This window comes from Xyrauchen texanus, chromosome 34 (assembly GCF_025860055.1).
Source record: "Xyrauchen texanus isolate HMW12.3.18 chromosome 34, RBS_HiC_50CHRs, whole genome shotgun sequence".
NCBI classification, from domain to species: domain Eukaryota; kingdom Metazoa; phylum Chordata; class Actinopteri; order Cypriniformes; family Catostomidae; genus Xyrauchen; species Xyrauchen texanus.
Genome location: NC_068309.1, coordinates 1,908,274 through 1,931,244, shown reverse-complemented (window position 1 = coordinate 1,931,244; position 22,971 = coordinate 1,908,274). Strand labels below are relative to the sequence as shown.

The 22,971-nt window shown below is 41.8% G+C and overlaps 1 pseudogene; it reads left to right on the top strand.

The window, feature by feature from the left end:
- Nucleotides 1–18,263: 18,263 nt before the first annotated feature.
- The window catches only part of LOC127628199 (trimeric intracellular cation channel type B-like), a 26,730-nt pseudogene continuing 22,022 nt past the window's right edge, over nucleotides 18,264–22,971 (top strand).

The window sequence follows — 22,971 nt, the reverse complement described above, 5'->3', positions numbered from 1 at the left end:
CAGTGCTAATTATTGATCCTGATAGATCAAGAGTTCAACAGTCTGATTGCTTGGGGAAAAAGCTATCATGTAGTCGGCTGGTGCGGGTCCTGATGCTGCGATACCGCCTGCCTGATGGTAGCAGTGAGAACAGCCCATGACTTGGGTGACTGGAGTCTCTGATGATCCTCCGAGCTTTTTCACACACCGCCTGGTGTATATGTCCTGGAGGAGGGAAGCTCACCTCCGATGATGTTCCTGGCAGTTCGCACCACCCTTTGCAGGGCTTTGCAGTTGTACGCGGTGCTATTGCCGTACCAGGCGGTGATGCAGCCAGTCAGGATGCTCTCTACAGTGCTGGTGTAGAACCGTGTGAGGATGTGGTGGTTCATTCCAAACTTCCTCAGCCGTCTCAGGAAGAAGAGGCGCTGGTGAGCCTTCTTCACAACGGCCTCAGTGTGGACGGACCATGTGAGTTCCTCAGTAATGTGGACACCGAGGAACTTGAAGCTGCTGACTCTCTCCACCGGTGCTCCATTGATGGTGATGGGGCTGTGTTCTCCGTCTTTCTTCCTGAAGTCCACAACAAGCTCCTTGGTTTTACTGACGTTGAGGGAGAGGTTGTGCTCCTGACACCAGCGTGTCAGAGTGTGCACCTCCTCTCTGTAGGCTCTTTCATCATTGTCAGTGATCAGACCTACCACCGTCGTATCGTCAGCAAACTTAATGATGGCATTGGAGCTATGTGTTGCCACACAGTCATGTGTACAGGGAATACAGGAGTGGGCTGAGAACACAGCCCTGCGGGGCTCCAGTGTTGAGGGTCAGTGATGAGGAGGTGTTGCTGCCCATTCTAACCACCTGACGTCTGCCTGACAGGAAATCCAGGATCCAGCTGCACAGCGAGCTGTTTAAGCCCAGAGCCCGGAGTTTCTCATCAAGCTTGGAGGGCACTATGGTGTTGAATGCTGAGCTGTAGTCTACATCACCATCATCACGATCATCACCATCATCATAATCACCATCATCATCATCATCACCATCATCATCATCATCATCACCATCATCATCATCATCACCATCATCATAATCACCATCATCACTATCATCATAATCACCATCATCATCATCACCATCATCACTATCATCATAATCACCATCATCATCATCATCACCATCATCATCATCATCACCATCATCACCATCATCATCATCATCATCATCATCACCATCATCATCATCACCATCATCATCACCATCATCATCATCACCATCATCATAATCACCATCATCACCATCATCACCATCATCACTATCATCATAATCACCATCATCACCATCATCACCATCATCTATCATCTTCATCATCATCATCATCATCATCATCATCATCATCATCATCATCATCACCATCATCACCATCATCACTATCATCATAATCACCATCATCACCATCATCACTATCATCATAATCACCATCATCACCATCATCACCATCATCACTATCATCTTCATCATCATAATCATCACCATCATCATCACCATCATCACTATCATCACTATCATCATAATCACCATCATCATCATCATCACCATCATCACTATCATCATCATCACCATCATTTTCACACACTTCAGGTCTCATTATGATTTGGACACCTGAAACCTCCGGCATTTCATGCTCTTCCAGCTGACAGATTCCGAACAAATGTTTCACCAAACAAAGACGTTTAACTCTCAGGGTCTCTCCACATGTTCCCACAGCAGGTAAAACACATACAGCTGTTTCACACGCTAACGGGTCAAAAGTCCAATACACTCACACGAAGCTCTTAATCTCACTATAACTCATAAGAGGAAGTGTAGCGTGTCTTTTAATGCAGCGACTGTCATTTGAATGTGTTTGAGAGGAAAAGAAGAAACAGTTGTGTTTGAAACAGGTCTTGACAGGCACCACAGCTCTTTCATGAGGATTACTGTGTTAAGCATGTTGATGCAAATGTATTATATTTGTTATTGTCCAGATTCCTGCACTGTCAAAACCCTAAATCACATTCCATGGGAACATGGTTTCTAAAGCAGTGTGTAACACCGTGTCTTACTTACTGACTACTAATTTGTCCACACTGGAGTGAAAATGCAACTGTAACAGTTCAAGGTTGGGCATGGAGGAGGCGGGAACCGGCTGAACAGTAAACATAAAATTTTAATGTCAAACTTAAAACAAACATAAGCAAACACAGACACACATGCAATGTAACCACGTGCGTCTCTCTCTCGAACTGGCGCCTCAGGCTCCCCTTTATCTCGCTCTCCCGCTGATCATCCGATTCTGCACCCGGCTACGCCCTCCTCCTCATCACACTTACTTCAGGCCAGGGCGCCATTGGTCTGACTAACTCCCCACCCCATCTCTGGAGGGGAGACGCTGCCATTCCGGCCGTTCTGTCAGCTGGTGGTCCACCCCGCCTCCTGTGAACCTGGGGGAGAGACGAGGGGAGGCATGGGGAGAGGGAAAGGGCGAGCGGAGAAACAGAGAGAGAGAAAAGAGAGAGTAGAACTTGCTCGCCAGCTCCAACTGCTCCTCCGCTCTCTGGCGGATGCCTGCTCACTCCTCCCCCCACAGACGGCAGCGAGTCCTCCGTCTCTCAGCGGCAGGCAGTGACACTTCCATCCCTAGGCAGACGGTCACGGCTGCTCCCCTGGCCAATGGCAGCAGCGAGGACTTAGCGGCATCGCATACCTCATTTTGAACCCCACAATGTTTGTTTATGTTTTCTCTTTTAATCATTTAATGTAATTTTTAATGTCCGTGGTTTAAGGAGGGTGTACCCGTATGCTGGGTTGGACACCATTCAGCTGATGCAAACACGCTGCGTGATCATGAGGAAGGATTACATCTAGATGTAGATTTGAATGCAGGTGCGGAATTTATATATATAAAATAGTCTACTACTCTCTCACCAGTGATTACCCACCCCTCCACGTGCCAATGTTGGCGTGCGTGCCATAGGTTGCCGACCACTGGTATACAGCCAGAAATATTTGGAATTAAGCAATGTCAAAATAAAGTGAACCTGCAGAATTGTATTCACTATGCATGTAAAACATTAACTTCTCAGAGGAAATGAAGCGAACTACACTCAGAGCACCTCTTGAGATGACGTGCATCATATTTGCGATCACAGGTTTGTGTTTATCTGCATATTACAATGGCTTCAAAAGTGGCTCATCCAATCAGAATGTAGAGTTTGAGTGACTCCAGCCAGGTCTCCTCAGCAACCAAATTGGGCCGGTTGCTAGGGAGGGTAGAGTCACATGGGGTAACCAAATTGGCCCGGTTGCTAGGGAGGGTAGAGTCACATGGGGTAACCAAATTGGGCCGGTTGCTAGGGAGGGTAGAGTCACATGGGGTAACCAAATTGGCCCGGTTGCTAGGGAGGGTAGAGTCACATGGGGTAACCAAATTGGGCGGTTGCTAGGGAGGGTAGAGTCACATGGGGTAACCAAATTGGCCGGTTGCTAGGAGAGTAGAGTCACATGGGGTAACCAAATTGGCCCGGTTGCTAGGGAGAGTAGAGTCACATGGGGTAACCAAATTGGGCCGGTTGCTAGGGAGGGTAGAGTCACATGGGGTAACCAAATTGGCCCGGTTGCTAGGGAGGGTAGAGTCACATGGGGTAACCAAATTGGGCCGGTTGCTAGGGAGGGTAGAGTCACATGGGGTAACCAAATTGGGCCGGTTGCTAGGGAGGTTAGAGTCACATGGGGTAACCAAATTGGGCCGGTTGCTAGGGAGGGTAGAGTCACATGGGGTAACCAAATTGGGCCAGTTGCTAGGGAGGGTAGAGTCACATGGGGTAACCAAATTGTCCCGGTTGCTAGGGAGGGTAGAGTCACATGGGGTAACCTCCTCGTGGTGGTGATTAGTGGTTCTCTCAATGGGCGTGTGGTGAGTTGTGTGTGGATCGTGGAGAGTAGCATGAGCCTCCACATGCTGTGAGTCTCCGTGGTGTCATGCACAACGAGTCACGTGATCAGATGCGCGGATTAACGGTCTCAGACTTGTCCTCCGCCACCCGGATTGAGGCGAGTAACCGCACCACCATGAGGACCTGCTAATTAGTGGGAATTCCAAATTGGGAGAAAAGGGAATAAAATAAATAAAAATTAACACACTATCGTGTGGTATTGTGATACTTTAGCTGGTATAGTATCGTAAGATATGATTATGGTATCGAAACAACCCTGGTGTGTTCACTCCTAAAATCTGATCATAAATTCAGTTTCAGGCTGCAGATGATGTTTGGACACTCAATGATCATCAGTTCATAGATTCAACATTTATAATGTTTTATTTGAACATGATTGCCAGTGATTGGATGATGCTGGACATTACTTTACATCTGAATTATGATCATTTATGATGTCTGTAACATGAATAATTAACACTCCCAGACTTTCTATAACTTGATATTATTTAAAATCACAACTTAATCCCGCTGTCCACATATGAGGACATAAAAAACATAATTACTTTTTTCAAAGGAATAATGGAATGGAATCCTGCATCATTACTTGTAAATGTTACATTCCCAAAAACACAGGGCAGATTTAGCATCAGTTCTGAGTTGTGACCTCAAATCACATGTTAAAACTCTCACCCGCTAGCTGTGAACACACCGCACTCTGAGGTCAACACAGATCTGACAGAGGTCACGGATGACTCACATCTGAACATGCCATGAGCAGCACAGCCGTGACCTCTGGCACAGAGGTCAGTGTCAGGAGAGAGCAATAACGTGGTCAGTGTAGTGAGGGGAGAGCATATGCTAGCAGTTATTTCTGAACAAGCTCGCGCACACACGCACACACACGCACACACACACACGCGCGCACACACACACACACGCATACACACACAGACATACACACCTGCACACACTCACACACACGCACACACTCACGCACACACACACACACTCACGCACACACACATTCTCACGCACACACACACACACACACTCACACACACACAGACACACACACACACTCACACACGCACACACACACACGCACATATGCACACACACACGCACACACACACACACACACACACACACACACACTCACGCACACACACACACTCATGCACACACACACACACACTCTCACACACACACACTCTCACGCACACACACACACTCACACACACACACACACACACACACACACACACACTCTCACACACACACACACACACACACACACACACTCTCACGCACACACACACTCTCACGCACACACACACACTCATGCACACACACACTCTCACGCACACACACACACTCACGCACACACACACACTCATGCACACACACACACACACTCTCACGCACACACACACTCTCACGCACACACACACACACTCACACACACACACACACACACACACACACACACACACACACACACACACACACACACACACATACACACACTCACACACACACATGTTGTGTTTCCATGTTTTATGGGGACTTTCCATAGACATAATGGTTTTTATACTGTACAAACTTTATATTCTATCCCCTAAACCTAACCCTACCCCTAAACCTAACCCTCACAGAAAACTTTCTGCATTTTTACATTTTCAAAAAACATAATTTAGTATGATTTATAAGCTGTTTTCCTCATGGGGACCGACAAAATGTCCCCACAAGGTCAAAAATTTCGGGTTTTACTATCCTTATGGGGACATTTGGTCCCCACAAAGTGATAAATACACGCTCACACACACACACTCTCACACACACACACACACACTCATACACACACACTCACGCACACACACGCACACACACACACACACACACACACACACACACACACACGTATACACTATTACACAGTGTTTTCATGCAGATTGTTAAGAATGCATCAGAATGCACATATGCAGAATTATGGATTTTATCCTAAATAAAGCTGCAACTGAAATCTCTGGCAACAAGTTCATTTAGTGAAGAATGTTCTGCAGGATCTACTGTAGCAGGCGGTCTGTGAGTTTGGCAGTTTATTTATGTTCTGATTCGGTCCGTTGTGTTTCATGTTGTCATTTGGTGTTACAGGAAGCAGATGAAGAAAGACATGATACCATCTGTCTGTCTGAATACTTCCACCCGGATCAGAAGTGTTCCTGCGGGCTCAAAGAGGGTGTGACGGAGGTCACAACACATCCTTTCCTCTCTCTTACATCCATTCTGTCTTCTCAATGTTGCATTTCCCGCTCTGTTCCTGATTTCCGTTTATTCAGTGTCACAGTGAAGGTCATTGTCAGTGATTCGACTGCTACATTTCAGTTCATGTGTTCATCTATAAAACCCTCTTTCTCCTAATGTGAGACAGATTTCCAGCAGTAAGGAGACGGTGAGTATCCAACAGTAAATGTCTGTGTTTTGTCATACTTTTGTTACTATCTCCGGTAAAGTGTCTTCTCTCAGGATGGCGCCTCACACCTGCGGGACGGGGACACACGCTGCCTCTATAGAGGCTTTGATTGATGTTGGAGGATTCTCATGATGGTTGTTCCCACGGCAACTGTCTGTTGCCTCATGGGTAACATTGTGATGAAACGCCATCTTGTTTCCCGGGGCAAGTCTGGACACAGGACACCTGTTAAATGTGTCCCATTGCAGATGTATGTGTGTTGATATTGTGTATAAAAAACTATTTCCACACTGAAAAATATAAGTTGTGTTTTGAATGCTGGTATTTTAATGTCCTCAAATGAATAAGCAAGTCTTGGCATTCCTGCTTTAACAGAAAGACCAGATTCATTAGTCACGTTTTGCTCATTTTATGGACTGTTTTGTATTATTTGTTGGAGCTTGAAAGCACCTGGGCACCAGCATTTTCATTGTATGGAATAATGCATTAATAATGCATTTTTATTTTGATACTTTTTCTGAAGAAACAAATGATAATGAAAGCCACGGATCAGTATTTACTGACAATTTTGTAGCAAAACTACATGTAAAAAATCAGCTTGGAAAGGTTTCAGCATTAGTATTGTTATTATTTATTTATATTTAGATTGGTAGATCTATTCCTCAAATCAGTTGACTTCAGCAGCTCTTGTTGTATTATACGCCAATGGTGAGAGCCCAAATGTGGGAAAAAACACTATTTTTACGCTGTTTTTCCAAAGTTTCAGTGTCTATACTCCGGAAGTATTAAAGATATCTTTATATTATTTTAGTTTCTAGTTTAGAACAAACTTATATTTTTGTCTCTCCATTTTTAAGTCCCAGTGTGGTTGAATCGCAGAGATTTGGGGCTCTCAATGTTGCTCCATTCGAGAATTGTTACAAGGATGCAAACTACACACCTTTCAGCCTGTCACCTTTTCTGAATATAATTTGCCCAAACTGTTCATTACATTTTTGTACATTTTCCTTATTCAAATCATTTGAAAGGATTACTTTAAGCTTAAACACTTAAAAAACATTTAAATACAACAAACAAATCAACAGAAGTTACACATCTAGAACACCTGCTATGAATTGTCAAAATGGCCATTTTCGCCTGTAATTTGGGAGCAAATCTACAGGTCAAAAAAACAATCTTAGAAAGGTGTCAGCATCATGACTTTATATTTACACAGAGATTGGTAGATCTATTCCTCAAATCAGTTGACTTCAGCAGCTCTTGTTGTATTATACGCCAATGGTGAGAGCCCAAATATGGGAAAAACACTTTTTTGTGCCATTTTTCCAAAGTTGGAGAGTCTATAACTCCAGAAGTGTTAAAGATATCTTAATATGCTTTCATATTGTGGTTCAGATTAAACTTCCTCTTTTGTATATTCATTTTTAAGGCTCTATATGGTAAATTATTAGAGATATGGGGCTCTCAATGTGTTTCCATCCTAAAATGTTACCAATTTCAATGGTCAAAAACCAATTGTGGGTCACGTGGTATGATGCTAGTTTTTCTGTCCAACAAAACAAAGATGTGAAGTTCAATCATGTTCAAACTAGAAATATGCATTCACAAAAACATTAATGTCCGAATCTCAGTCCAAAAAGACAATATGTGATGTTGCCTTTCAGAACCTAAATAATATATATTTTTAATTTCAGAAATGAAACATCTGCAAAGTTCTGGACTGCATCATTTGGGCTCCGAACAGCAAAGATACTGAAACTTTACTGATTTTCTAAAAACTTGGTGGGATCCCCCCATTGGACAAACATATCAGGCAGACATTCATATTAACAAAATGTCTTTCATAACACATATCTTGGGCAGTTTGGCAGCGGATCCTCTTTGGATTCTCTTTCCCTTCATCCCACTCAGACACATTTGGCACTCTTTATATTTTGGAACGCTACACACATATCAACCAAGACAGCGAGTGTGAGTGATGCATTGTTGTTTTCACCTCATATCACCACATTTAGATACAGTGAGGTGTGAGTTGAGTCCCTGCACAGGCCTGATCTGGGACCAGGGGGTGGAGTAGAGACCAAACCCACACAGCTGATCCTCTGACTGGGCTGTTTACGGGACGTTCACCCCTGATTTATGTTCTGCAGGTGCCTGTGAAAGGCGGAGCAGGTTTAAACAAACAAGTCTTTCAGTCGTGTTTTACGATTCCTCGTAAAGTTCTGAATAGAGTGAGACGAATGTTGAACGCTGTCCGAGAGGAAGTGTTTCGGGTTATTTGTGGATTGGGTGCATATTTACGGGAGTTAGTGTGAATGTTTGTGTGGTTTATAAGGAACTTGCTTCCATAGAAACCCCATCATACACCAGCGCTGTGGGCTCGAGAGAGTTTGTGAACGCTGCTGCAGGTCGGCTCTGTTTTCAAGCATTCCCGCGGTTATAGCTGGAGGCTGCGTCTCGATCAGATACAAGAGTACCAAAGAATCCTCCATTGTTTCATTAAACAGGCCGCTATAAATCTACAGGAGAATGAAGGGGGTACTGCTCTGAAACCTTTCCCTGGAGCTGCTTTAGTAAGATTGAACTGATGAAGAGGATCAAATGTCCTGTTTCAACCCTCGAGAGAGGCCGATCGTGACCTTGAAACCTGTCTGAGGAACATTCAAGAGCTTCAGCGCTATTTTGGTTTGGCATGGATGTAAATAAAATTTTAATAAAACAAATAGATTTAAATCAAAATTCTGGTCAGATGAGCCACAATTAAACCGTTAAAAGCTGATATGCACAAACCTGTGACACCTCTGCTGAATTCTGTATTTGGATTGTATTGCACTTAATAATAATAATAATAATAATAATAATAAACTCTCCTTGCCTGTGTCTTGCTAGCTTCTTTACTGCTGCTTTGACTAAATGTAACTGGGTGTTTCTTCAAACTTTCATGTTATGTTAAACAGATTTAAACTTTTTTTTGCTTTCGTTATATGAAGGTCTCATTATAACAAAATTGGAAACGTATTACCAGGCCATCATCGTTTATTTTTGGTACTTTTCAAATGTATTTTATGTATAGATTTAATTGGTTTAGTCTTGACATTCAATATTAAACTATGAATACAAATTAAGACATATTTAAAATTATGCTAATGTAAAATTAAAATGGTTAAATAAATACATATTTATATATTATTTGAGTGTTTATTATGTGAAAGTTATTTCCTATCATTATTTAAATTTATTTATTTTATTGACTTTCCCCCCTTTTTCTCCCCAGTTTTGTAACGCCCAATTTCCAATGCGCTCTGAGTCCTCGTGGTGGTGTAGTGACTCGCCTCAATCCGGGTGTCGGAGGACGAATCTCAGTTGCCTCCGTGTCTGAGACCGTCAATCCGCGCATCTTATCACGTGGCATGTTGAGTGTGTTACCGTGGAGACGTAGCGCATGTGGAGGCTTCACGCTATTCTCCGCGGCATCCACGCACAACTCACCACACCCCCACCGAGAGCGAGAACCACATTATAGCGACCACGAGGAGGTTACCCCATGTGACTCTACCCTCCCTAGCAACCGGCCCAATTTGCTCCCTATTTAGTGCATGACTTAACCTCCAGTGTGCTGTCTGTCTGCACTGGTCTCAGAACAGTTATAGGAGAGTTATAGGATGCTCCCTTGCTCCCTATTTAGTGCATGACTTAACCTCCAGTGTGCTGTCTGTCTGCACTGGTCTCAGAACAGTTATAGGAGAGTTATAGGATGCTCCCTTGCTCCCTATTTAGTGCATGACTTAACCTCCAGTGTGCTGTCTGTCTGCACTGATCTCAGAACAGTTATAGAGAGCTATAGGATGCACCCTTGCTCCCTATTTAGTGCATGACTTAACCTCCAGTGTGCTGTCTGTCTGCACTGGTCTCAGAACAGTTATAGGAGAGCTATAGGATGCTCCCTTGCTCCCTATTTAGTGCATGACTTAACCTCCAGTGTGCTGTCTGTCTGCACTGGTCTCAGAACAGTTATAGGAGAGCTATAGGATACTCCCTTGCTCCCTATTTAGTGCATGACTTAACCTCTAGTGTGCTGTCTGTCTGCACTGGTCTCAGAACAGTTATAGGAGAGCTATAGGATGCTCCCTTGCTCCCTATTTAGTGCATGACTTAACCTCCAGTGTGCTGTCTGTCTGCACTGGTCTCAGAACAGTTATAGGAGAGCTATAGGATGCTCCCTTGCTCCCTATTTAGTGCATGACTTAACCTCCAGTGTGCTGTCTGTCTGCACTGGTCTCAGAACAGTTATAGGAGAGCTATAGGATACTCCCTTGCTCCCTATTTAGTGCATGACTTAACCTCCAGTGTGCTGTCTGTCTGCACTGGTCTCAGAACAGTTATAGGAGAGCTATAGGATGCTCCCTTGCTCCCTATTTAGTGCACGACTTAATCTCCAGTGTGCTGTCTGTCTGCACTGGTCTCAGAACAGTTTGAAATGCATCTTATGTTCATCATAACTCCATATAAAGCCTCTGAAAGACACATGTATCAGTTTTTAACTCATTTATTGTCAATGTGATAATGGACAGTAAATATTGGATATTTGAACTGAAAATGAGTCTATAGTCCACATACGTGCTCATTGTGTTTATCAGCGTGTCGTTTCATGATAAATCACTCAAATGTTTAAAATGTCATATCAGATGAAACTAGAGACTCGAATCTTTTGACTCAAACAGGTTTCAGTGTAAAAACTGAATCAGGTTTCAGACCAGATGTAGTTTTGTTGGCGTTTCTCCCAAACACAAACTCCGCTGTGGTCAGCACCATGTTGTTTGGTCACATGACTCGTTGAAAGTTTAACCCTTTACTGACAGCACAGAGTCTCCTGAACTCAGATCAGTTGGTTTAAATGAAATGTAAACTGAGGATTAGATTGTGAATCTGAAATGACGTGTATTTGGGCATTTGATGGATAAAGCCTTTCCAAAGACATCGAGACACGTTATATGACACACAAAGCGATCGTTACATTAATGTAAAGTTAAGAACACATGCACTCATGCCTCCAAATGCTTATTTACATTTGAGACAGATTAATATGTAATCATGTAATCCAAAAATAACTGTAATCTGATTATGAGTATTTTAAAATGTAATACGATTAACCCCAAAAAGCTGACTGTTACATTGAAGTGAAACTGCATTTATCATTCATAAGAGCACTTATTAATAATGGTCTTATAGAAGTATGGTGTAAACATGAAGAAAACATCTGGCACACATTTAATAACCTGACTCTGCTACAAACATGCTGATGGGTGCAAAGAGTTTTTTGGCATGTGTATGCGGTGGATCATATAGCATGCAGCTCTGCAGTACATTAATATTAATAAAGATGAGTGACAGTTTTCATCTGTGTTCACTTCCACACGTACACACACTATTGATGATTTACTAAGGAACTACCCCTTTATCCCAAAGTCCTTAACATGTTCTGTTTCATATGTGTCATATCTCAGAGACAGGAAAGGGAAAACTCATCTTCCACCATTTCTGGAGGCACACAGGAAATAACCAGATTCCGGCGTTTGCTCCTTCAGTTTGGAAAACTGTTCCACTTCCTGACAAAGGAACATTCAGTGGCTCACTCCGGGACCATCTGATTATTTCACAATCATCACAAACTGTTTTTTTAAGTTGTAAGTATGGAGAAACGTCCTGATAACTTACTATTATTGCTGATAGTAGATCAGTGGTTCTCAACCTTTTTTGATGAACGCCCCCTACTTCATTCCCTTACACTTACGTTACCCTGACTTCTACAGGATTTCCGAGAGCCTTGTTTGCGCTGGTCCGGGTGGAAGCACGAGTCGAAGGGTCTGTGTTGATATAATGAGCGCTTCTGAGGACTAAATAATCCCAGAATTTGGCCAAGTTTGCCAGGGGAGTGACATCAACACTTTTAAAGATATTCAGCATCTGATGACTCCTTCACTGACTCACTGAATCAGTCTGATGACTCCTTCACTGAACTGACTCACTGAATCAGTCTGATGACTCCTTCACTGAACTGACTCACTGAATCAGTCTGATGACTCATTCACTAAACTGACTCACTGAATCAGTCTGATGACTCATTCACTAAACTGACTCACTGAATCAGTATGATGACTCCTTCACTGTACTGACTCACTGAATCAGTCTGATGACTCCTTCACTGTACTAACTCACTGAATCAGTCTGATGACTCCTTCACTGAGCTGACTCACTGAATCAGTCTGATGACTCCTTCACTGAACTGACTCACTGAATCAGTCTGATGACTCCATTGAACTGACTCGCTGAATCAGTCTGATGACTCCTTCACTGTACTGACCCACTGAATCAGTCTGATGACACCTTCACTGTACTGACTCACTGAATCAGTCTGATGACACCTTCACTGTACTGACTCACTGAATCATTCTGATGACTCCTTCACTGACTCACTGAATCAGTCTGATGACACCTTCACTGTACTGACTCACTGAATCAGTCTGATGACTCCTTCTCTGAACTGACTCACTGAATCAGTCTGATGACACCTTCACTGTACTGACTCACTGAATCAGTATGACTACTTCACTGTACTGACTCACTGAATCAGTATGATGACTCCTTCACTGAACTGACTCACTGAATCAGTATGATGACTCCTTCACTGAACTGATTCACTGAATCAGTCTGATGACACATTCACTGAACTGACTCACTGAATCAGTCTGATGACTCCTTCACTATACTGACTCACTGAATCAGTCTGATGACACCTTCACTGTACTGACTCACTGAATCAGTCTGATGACTCATTCACTAAACTGACTCACTGAATCAGTATGATGACTCCTTCACTGAACTGACTCACTGAATCAGTCTGATGACTCCATTGAACTGACTCACTGAATCAGTCTGATGAAAATTATTAATCCACTATAAATTACAAATTATTTATCTAAAATTGTAATCAGAATACATCACTAATTACTTAATTGAAACGTAATCACATTACTAATAGTTTTAAGTTACTTTAAAAAAAAAATTGTATATTTCTTTCTTGTTCATTGTTACACACTCAGCACCTCTCATTTCTCCTTCACAATGACTTGTTATGGGGCCATAATTCATCTATTACACATAAATAGAGCGAGTTTCTCCACGAGTATTAATGCTGACTATCACCCCTGAAGTCATGAGTTCACTAGTTTGAATCCCAGGTCATGCTGAGTGACTCCAGCCAGATCTCCTTAGCAACCAAATTGGCCCGGTTGCTAGGGAGGGTAGAGTCACATGGGGTAACCAAATTGGGCCGGTTGCTAGGGAGGGTAGAGTCACATGGGGTAACCAAATTGGGCCGGTTGCTAGGGAGGGTAGAGTCACATGGGGTAACCAAATTGGCCCGGTTGTTAGGGACGGTAGGGTCACATGGGTAACAAAATTGGCCCGGTTGCTAGGGAGGGTAGAGTCACATAGGGTAACCTAATTGGGCCGGTTGCTAGGGAGGGTAGAGTCACATGGGGTAACCAAATTGAGCCGGTTGCTAGGGAGGGTAGAGTCACATGGGCACATGGGGTAACCAAATTGGCCCGGTTGCTAGGGAGGGTAGAGTCACATGGGCACATGGGGTAACCAAATTGACCCGGTTGCTAGGGAGGGTAGAGTCACATGGGGTAACCAAATTGGGCTGGTTGCTAGGGAGGGTAGAGTCACATGGGGTAACCAAATTGGGCCGGTTGCTAGGGAGGGTAGAGTCACATGGGCACATGGGGTAACCAAATTGGCCCGGTTGCTAGGGAGGGTAGAGTCACATGGGCACATGGGGTAACCAAATTGACCCGGTTGCTAGGGAGGGTAGAGTCACATGGGGTAACCAAATTGGGCCGGTTGCTAGGGAGGGTAGAGTCACATGGGGTAACCAAATTGGTCCGGTTGCTAGGGAGGGTAGAGTCACATGGGGTAACCAAATTGACCCGGTTGCTAGGGAGGGTAGAGTCACATGGGGTAACCAAATTGGGCCGGTTGCTAGGGAGGGTAGAGTCACATGGGGTAACCAAATTGGGCTGGTTGCTAGGGAGGGTAGAGTCACATGGGCACATGGGGTAACCAAATTGGCCCGGTTGCTAGGGAGGGTAGAGTCACATGGGCACATGGGGTAACCAAATTGACCCGGTTGCTAGGGAGGGTAGAGTCACATGGGGTAACCAAATTGGGCCGGTTGCTAGGGAGGGTAGAGTCACATGGGGTAACCAAATTGGTCCGGTTGCTAGGGAGGGTAGAGTCACATGGGGTAACCAAATTGGGCCGGTTTATTTATCTAAAATTGTAATCAGAATACATCACTAATTACTTAATTGAAACGTAATCACATTACTAATAGTTTTAAGTTACTTTAAAAAAAAAATTGTATATTTCTTTCTTGTTCATTGTTACACACTCAGCACCTCTCATTTCTCCTTCACAATGACTTGTTATGGGGCCATAATTCATCTATTACACATAAATAGAGCGAGTTTCTCCACGAGTATTAATGCTGACTATCACCCCTGAAGTCATGAGTTCGCTAGTTTGAATCCCAGGTCATGCTGAGTGACTCCAGCCAGATCTCCTTAGCAACCAAATTGGCCCGGTTGCTAGGGAGGGTAGAGTCACATGGGTAACCAAATTGGCCCGGTTGCTAGGGAGGGTAGAGTCACATAGGGTAACCTAATTGGGCCGGTTGCTAGGGAGGGTAGAGTCACATGGGGTAACCAAATTGGGCCGGTTGCTAGGGAGGGTAGAGTCACATGGGGTAACCAAATTGGGACGGCAGGGTCACATGGGTAACAAAATTGGCCCGGTTGCTAGGGAGGGTAGAGTCACATGGGCACATGGGGTAACCAAATTGACCCAGTTGCTAGGGAGGGTAGAGTCACATGGGGTAACCAAATTGGGCCGGTTGCTAGGGAGGGTAGAGTCACATGGGGTAACCAAATTGGTCCGGTTGCTAGGGAGGGTAGAGTCACATGGGGTAACCAAATTGACCCGGTTGCTAGAGAGGGTAGAGTCACATGGGGTAACCAAATTGGGCCGGATGCTAGGGAGGGTAGAGTCACATGGGGTAAACAAATTGGGCCGGTTGCTAGGGAAGGAAGAGTCACATGGGGTAACCAAATTGGGCCGGTTGCTAGGGAGGGTAGAGTTACATGGGGTAACCAAATTGGGCCGGTTGCTAGGGAGGGTAGAGTCACATGGGGTAACCTCCTCGTGGTGGTGATTAGTGGTTCTCTCAATGGGGCGTGTGGTGAGTTGTGTGTGGATCGTGGAGAGTAGCATGAGTCTCCACATGCTGTGAGTCTCCGTGGTGTCATGCACAATGAGTCACGTGATCAGATGCGCCGACTGATTCGAGTAACCGCGCCACCACAAGGACCTACTAAGTAGCGGGAATTGGGCGTTCCAAAATTGGGAGAAAAATAAATAAATATATAAATAAGCATAACCCTATAATTTATTTAATTATAATTTAATTAATTAAATTAATTGAAAGTCAGAAACTGTAATCTGATTACAAGAATTTAAAATGTAATGCATTACACTACTTTTAGACTTAAAAGTAATTAGATTACAGTAACTAATTACTTTGTAACTGGATTACAGTCAACACTGGATGAATTATAATTTAAGGATGTGGTAAGTAAAATAAGCTTGTTTTGCCTTTAAATCGAGCATTAGCAACATTATGTGAGATACTTCAGAGACACAATATCTCAATGTCGTTTCAATGTTTGGATAATATCTCTGGAAAACAAGACAAAAATACTCAGAAAGATATTTATTTTTATCGTGTAGGACAACGTGTCGTCAAGGACACATTTTCAATTTAATAAAAAATGAAACAATAAAATATGTTACAAATATATCTTATTTTATTATATATTTATTATTTAATATATATTATATTGCAGCTCTCCTTCCTGCAAAAGCATAATTCTGTAGGAACCGCCGGCTAAATACAACTCAAACATAAGATCTACATGCACAAGACTTCTTATCTTCAGTAGGCCTGACATGAACACTGTGTGCTTCAGATGAGTTCTGTCCTGACAATAACACTATAGAAATGTGTGTGTGTGTGTGTTAATGCCCACATTCCTGAGGCCCTTATATAACGAGTCATAATCTGACACACACACACACACACACACACACGACTAGCCCTCCTCAAGAGATCTTCCCAGTTTCGCTCATTTCACTACAATTGATGAAGACACAATTCATGTTCGTGTCAAGGGTCAATCCAACACCCCCCGTCCCCTGAAACACTCACACATCATTAAACACTGACTGACACACACAATTCTGTATAATGTGGCGCTCCTGTTCTTCCCGCTCCGTACTGGACTCAAAGCGGCGTCTCCAGCATGGGAGCGAGTTTGCTAACAAGGAGGCTAAAGGCTACAGCCTCTAGCATCAGTCGCTAGTGCACCTCTTGAGGTCAGGAGAGTGAGGTTTATACACATTGCACAACTATCTACCAGCTGACACTGGTTACACTCACCCCCCTAAACCTCACTCCCATCCGGGTCACGGCACCACTGTGACGCTCCTGTTCTACTGCAGAAAAGCATCAGTGTGTTTTTTGGGAACACTAACAAATAACCCAATTCTAAAAAAATATTGTTTATATTTTGAGAAAATGCCTAATCCCTGTATTACACTAATTACCAAACGAAAACAATTTTAGACATATATATGCCTTTTCTTTACTTGAATGTGCCTCCATCTTTAATCTTATGTACCCCCTCCTGCAGTTCCCCAGTGATTCCTCCAGACCGCTGTATGCTTCACATGTTATTGCTCCTGTTTGAGGCGTTTCACGAAAAACATGAAACGGTCCCTGAATAAAGTTTTTTTAACAAAATGATATTCCTCATGTCATGACCTCTTTAAATGAATATAAGAGTTAAGACAAAAAGTACATTATTTATATTATTTTTGTATTAATTTCCTGTAAAAATATCCAAATATTCATAAAACAAGATACATTTACTTGAGAATCACAAATACATTTATTTTTATTTTTAGATCAATCTAATAAAGTTAGTAATGATTGCTAATATATTTGGATGTTTAAGACATTTTAACCAGAAAATAAGACAAAAATACAACACACACTTAAATCAATATTTTAGCATATTTTAAGACAATTCCATCAAATAAAACATAATAAAAATAAAAAAGTTTTATTCATTTTATTCAAAAAATGAATTGTGTCATTTTTAACTAAATTAAATTAATTAAAATATTTAGGTTTTTATTTTCATTTTATTTTGTTGTAAAGTAATTTTGTTATGAAAATGAAAGTTGTAAAAATTTATTATTTATACTCAAATCAATATTTAAGCCTATTTTAAAGACAAACTTCCATCAAATAGAACAAAATAAAAAAAGATTTATTAATTTAATTTGGTTAAAAAATGTAATTGTGTAATTCTTTTACTAAATTAAATGAATGAAACTAAATAATTTGGTTAAACATTTTAATTGTGTAATTTTTGACAAAATTAAATTAAACTTAAAATATTAAGGTTTTTATTTTTTTTATCGCATTTTGTTGTTAAATTCAATTTAAAGGAATTTTGTTAAGATATATATATATATATATATATTTTAGTGCAAGAAAACTAATCAAGGTTTGTAAACTAACAAATTAAATAATTATGTTGATTACATTTCATGAAAGTATTAATTAAACTGCAGCAACTGTTTATCTGTTGCTCTTTTATTGCATGAATAATGTGTTTGTTCTGCGGAATGTTCTGGAAGATTCTCCGCTATCAGATGATGTAATGTTAACGCGCTTTCCATCTGATTTAGTGTTTTTATCCTCGTCGAGTTTGTGAACTTTTGTTTCCTCTCAGCGTTCAGTCCGCACACGGCAGTTTCCCGCTCTTTCTAAGTGTGACATTAGCGCCACCGTGTGGAACATCCGGAGAATTGTCACTGAAATTCACAAAAACCGCCATTTCTCATTTGGACGGCAGGTGTCGCTTGTGAGCAGCGTGTCACGTGCAGCATCTTAAAGCTGTTTAGTTAACCAGGAAACCCTTATAAATATTAATTAAAACGCTCTATATAACTACATTTGAAGTGGATTTTATCCTGTATATCTTGAGTTTATTGCATCATGGACTGCCTGAAAACACAAGCTCCACTCGTTATGCTTCGATATATATTAAATAAAGTCGCGCATAATCAAACATTCATGCAGTATTTACATGCACTTCATACCATATCATGTACAGGGGCTGAAATCATGGATATGTTTGCTAGTAAATGGTCTTAACGCAGAACATCAAGGTAACGCTGAGGTGTGTAACGTGTCTCCTCCTCGAGCTCGCAGCATCCGCGGGACAAATGGCGGCGGATCCGGTTACCGCTCCGATCAGCTGGATTCCGCTGGAAGATTAATGAGACCAAACACACCGAACAATTGAACCGAGTCCGCAGATACGGGTCTGGATCAGAGATTAAACTCGATATTATCGTCATGGATCTGTTCGGGTTTGTCGATCTAAACGAGCTCGCGCTCGGACTGTCCCATCTGCCGTTGTTTCCATACTTTGACATGGCGCATTATATCGTGTCAGTGATGAGTCTGAGAGAACAGCCAGGTAAGAGAACCGGATCACTTTTATGCGCCTCAGAGGCAGAATCAAGTAAAAACACCGAATCTGTACCGCCGCATTTCTGCGCGTGCGGCTCGGAAAGTTTGCGTCACTGTCAATCAGGTGCATTTAGTGATTTGTTTCCGATGCATTATTACTTCACCATTTATTAGTCGTGCATGTTTTATATGTGCTTTGAAAAGTTATTGATGACTTTTGACAAACAATTGTGTCTTCTGCATTCACATCTTCTTCATGCACCTTCATGTTCTTCTTCATCATCATCATCATCATCATCATCAGTGCATGTCAAACTCGATCTGTGCTTCTGTTCAATCATCAGTGACGTGAACGTCAAAGCTCAGAGTATTCATTATTATGAGTTTCACTGGAAGCATCAAGCTGCGCATGCGCGGGCTGATCATGTTCTTAATCAGGATAAAAATAACTTCAATTAAGTTTATTTTTCTGACTTCATTTCTTAATTGAAGATATGTTGAGTCACGTAATGGTAAACGAGTCTTATCTAGTGCAGTTTTGCTTTCCAAGTAGATGTGTCCATGTTTAAGTGTGTTTGGATATTTTTATTACTCGAAAACAAGAGAAATATTCTGATTAAAGGAATATTCCGGATTCGGTACTTACGTTCAGCTCAATCGACAGCTTTTGTGGCATAATGTTGATTATTGTTACCTTTTGGAGGTTTTGAAGGCAGAAATATGAGGCTTAAAATAGAATAAAAGCACTTATTAGTGATATTTGATTTGTAAAGTAGTTTAAATAGTTTTTAGGTTTTATGTTGTCATGGCAACGAAGTTGTATAATTGTCTCTATCTTCACACAGATGTGGTTAGTAAGTGATTTAATGACAGTAAAATCATGTTAACACACATATTGTTTATGTCTTGTGTCTATACTTTTGAAACAGTATTTTAATGTTTACAGATTAAACCCCATTGACTTGCATTGACTTGCATTGACTCCCATTGACTCGCAATGACTCGCATTGACTCGCATTGACTTGCATTGACTCCCATTGACTCGCAATGACTTGCATTGACTCGCAATGACTCGCATTGACTCGCATTGACTCGCATTGACTCCCATTGACTCGCATTGACTCGCATTGACTCGCAATGACTTGCATTGACTCCCATTGACTCGCAATGACTCGCATTGACTCGCATTGACTCGCATTGACTCGCATTGACTCGCATTGACTTCCATTGACTTGCATTGACTTGCATTGACTTGCATTGACTCCCATTGACTCGCATTGTCTCGCAATGACTCGCAATGACTCGCATTGACTCGCATTGACTTCCAATGACTTGCATTGACTTCCATTGACTTGCATTGACTTGCAGTGACTTCCATTGACTTGCATTGACTTGCATTGACTTGCAGTGACTTCCATTGACTTGCATTGACTTGCATTGACTTGCATTGACTTGCATTGACTTCCATTGACTCGCAATGACTCGTATTGACTCGCATTGACTTGCATTGACTTGCAGTGACTTCCATTGACTTGCATTGACTTGCAGTGACTTCCATTGACTTGCATTGACTTGCAGTGACTTCCATTGACTTGCATTGACTTGCATTGACTTGCAGTGACTTCCATTGACTTGCATTGACTTGCATTGACTTCCATTGACTCGCAATGACTCGTATTGACTCGCATTGACTTCCAATGACTTGCATTGACTTCCATTGACTTGCATTGACTTGCAGTGACTTGCAGTGACTTGCATTGACTTCCATTGACTTGCATTGACTCGCATTGACTCGCATTGACTTCCATTGACTTCCATTGACTTGCATTGATTTCCATTGACTTGCATTGACTTCCATTGACTCGCATTGACTTCCAATGACTTGCATTGACTTCCATTGACTTGCATTGACTTCCATTGACTTGCATTGACTTCCATTGACTCCCATTGACTTGCATTGACTTGCATTGACTCGCATTGACTTCCATTGACTTGCATTGACTCGCATTGACTCCCATTGACTCCCATTGACTCCCATTGACTCGCATTGACTTGCATTGACTCCCATTGACTTCCATTGACTCGCATTGACTCCCATTGACTCCCATTGACTCCCATTGACTTGCATTGACTTGCATTGACTCGCATTGACTCGCATTGACTCCCATTGACTTCCATTGACTTGCATTGATTTCCATTGACTTGCATTGACTTCCATTGGAAGAAATGGAGGAACGAGTGGAGTCTGTGGTAGTCAACACTATGTCATGAATGCTGTTGATTGAGCTTCACTTGATCGTTTGGACTTGTATGTACACAGAGCAGAACTGTTTGTGCAATGAGTGTAATGCATTTAATGATTAACTCCCCGATGAAACATGCAAATGTGCATCTCCCAGCTGCAAATTAAAGCTATGATCAGACACGCAAACATGTTCACTGCATGCAGAACTGCTGTGGTTAAAGTGTCCTGAGCTCAGCGATCATGACGTGTCTGTTATCAGAAAACAACAGGTGGAACATGTGTTCATGCATCCCGTTGCACCTGCTCCCTTCTGTTCCTCACTGGAGGGGAGAGACTCGATTGCTCCTGTCACTACAGTATAGGAAGGACCTTTAGGGGTATGAGACTCGACACGTCCTCGTGTTATCTCTAAAATGTTTGTTCAACACAAATAAGGAGGTTTTGGCTGTAACCAATAGACTCCATGTTTACCTGACAGTGTTGGCAATGTGCACTTCTGAGGAAGAGCGGGTCACTGGAGGTGCAGATTGTGGCTTTCATCACATTGAATCTTTCTCTGACATTTAAAGGGCCAGCATGTTGCTTCTGAGTTTCAGAAGTGAATGATTGGCCACATTATGCCAACTCGCTGAACACCATCTCCCATCAGACACTTTACCATCGCTTTAATTGTGTTTACCGTTCCTTGTGGCGTGACCGGACGCATGTTGCAAAAGCAGCATGGGAGACCCGGGTTCAGATCCCGCGATGAAACAGGAAGTAATGACTTTTGCACAATCAGCGACATGTGCAATTTGGAGGTTGTGTTTTCCTCTCTGACATTAGGGGGGTTTTAAAATATGCATTCCTCTTTATTACATTCTGTGCAGCTTTGCCACTTGCTGATAGCGCCCCTCAGTGGCTACAGGGGGAAGTGTTTCCAGAGTTAACAGACGATCTTCAAAGTCAAACTGTTTCCAATGTCACTGACATTAGTCTGATATTTCCTGACATACACCACAATATTCTTAAAACAAGATACATTTACTTGAGTCATAATCACAAATACATGTATTTTTATTTTTAGATCAATCTAATAAAGTTAGTAATGATTTGCTTATAACAAGAAAAACTATTTGTTAGCGGGGTAAGAAGAAAACATTTTCTGTGATCGCACTGGCCAATAGTTTTGTGCAGTTTTTGTCACGTTTGCATAAAACATGATATTAATTAATTCTGCTTCTCAAGTTAATGATCTTGTGTTCGGGATGTTTAAAGTTTAACCAGAAAATAAGACAGAAATACAACACACACTTAAATCAATATTTTGACATATTTTAAGACAATTCCATCAAATAAAACATAATAAAAATGTATTAATTTAATTTGGTGAATAAAATGTAATTGTGAAATTTTTTTTACCAAATGAAATTAATTAAACTTCAAAAATTAAGGTTTTTATTTTGTAAATTACTGAAAGAAGTTTGTTATGAATATGAAATGCGTAAATTTTAAAGTTATAGTTTATTTAAAATTATTTGTATAATAATTTTTTATACTCGTACACTGAAATGAATATATTTGCTTATTTTAAAGACAAAATTCCATCAAATTGAACAAAATAAAAAAGTTGTATTCATTTAGTTTGGTTGAA